Here is a 1,260-nt window from a genome sequence, read left to right as displayed (position 1 = left end):
GCAGCCTGCAGCACTGCGAGGGTCCAAGTCTGCCCCACATGCACGTCCACCCCCCAAACCCGGCCACCTTTATATTAGGAACAGGCTCTGGAGCAGATTAGATTATCAGTTGTGTGCTAAAAGGAGCAGGGAGGGAGCAGCATCCCAGCATCCACACCCCCAGCATCCTGGTCGTGCCCACCCCCATCCCCTGGTGACACTTCCCCATGGTCCTGCATTACCTGCAAGGTTATCCAGGGTGAGCTGTCCCCCCGGATTGTGACCCTGCACCTTTAGGGCCCCTCACAGCCAGGAGCTGCTGGCTGCCTGGGGACCAGCTCTTTTGGGGAGTGCTGAGAGCCCCCCAGGAGCTATGCGGGTGCAATGGCCAAGCCACGCACCAAGCATCGCAGCTGGCAGAGCCTCTTGGGGCCGACACCACCAGCTGGGAGTGATGCACCGGGTCTCACAGCAGTTCTGGGGGGGCCACCAGCCCTGCACCCCCTGGGACAGGAGGGCAGGGACCTATTGGTGTGGTCCCAGGCTCCTTCCTCCCTCCTCCTTGCTGGCACCAAAACCACTCGGGGTGCAGCATCCAAGCCCCTGGGTCCTGCTCAGCCCCAGCCTGCTGAGCAGGTGCTGCCCAAAATTGCACACACAGCCAGGCCTTTAGTTCTCCTCTCCGGGGGGCTGGGATTGGGGCGAGCCAGGTGCCCCCATCACTTGCCGTTTACAGTTGAGACGCACGTGCCAGCCGGGGTGGGGATGCACAGCCCCACGCTGCAGACTTGGCCCCTCGGCCAGGGGTGCAGACCCCTTCTTCTGCCACATTCCCTCCATCTGCCCTCCCGTGACCTCGCCGCAGCCCCGTAGGCAATCCCGTAGTTATCAGAGCTTCGCGCTGACCCACTAACACCCGTGGCCATGGGGCCAGAGCCCTGTCCTGCCCTGCGCCGGGCTTGACCCTGCCAGATTTGTGCCAAACTTCTCCCAAAGGAGCTAGGGGGGTCACAGGAGCCGGGGCTCGCCCCGTCCCTCCTCCCTCCTGTCCCCAGTGATGAACGCAGCCTTAACACGGGAGGATGCTGAAGAAAGCGAGCCGGGGCACGGTTTACCTGCGGCTGAAGCCAGTGAGGGCTGGGTTGTTTGTTTTTTTTATTATTATTATTCTGTTTTACATTCGCAATTTAAATAAAATCGGTCTGGCTTTAGCAGCTGCGCCGGTGTCCGGGCTGTGCTGAGCAGGATGCAGATGGGGACTGGGGATCATAGAATCACAGA

The sequence above is a fragment of the Eurypyga helias genome, unplaced genomic scaffold, assembly GCF_000690775.1.
Source record: "Eurypyga helias isolate BGI_N326 unplaced genomic scaffold, ASM69077v1 scaffold29173, whole genome shotgun sequence".
NCBI lineage: Eukaryota > Metazoa > Chordata > Aves > Eurypygiformes > Eurypygidae > Eurypyga > Eurypyga helias.
The sequence above is the reverse complement of the archived record's forward strand: the minus strand, read 5'-3'. Positions refer to the sequence as shown.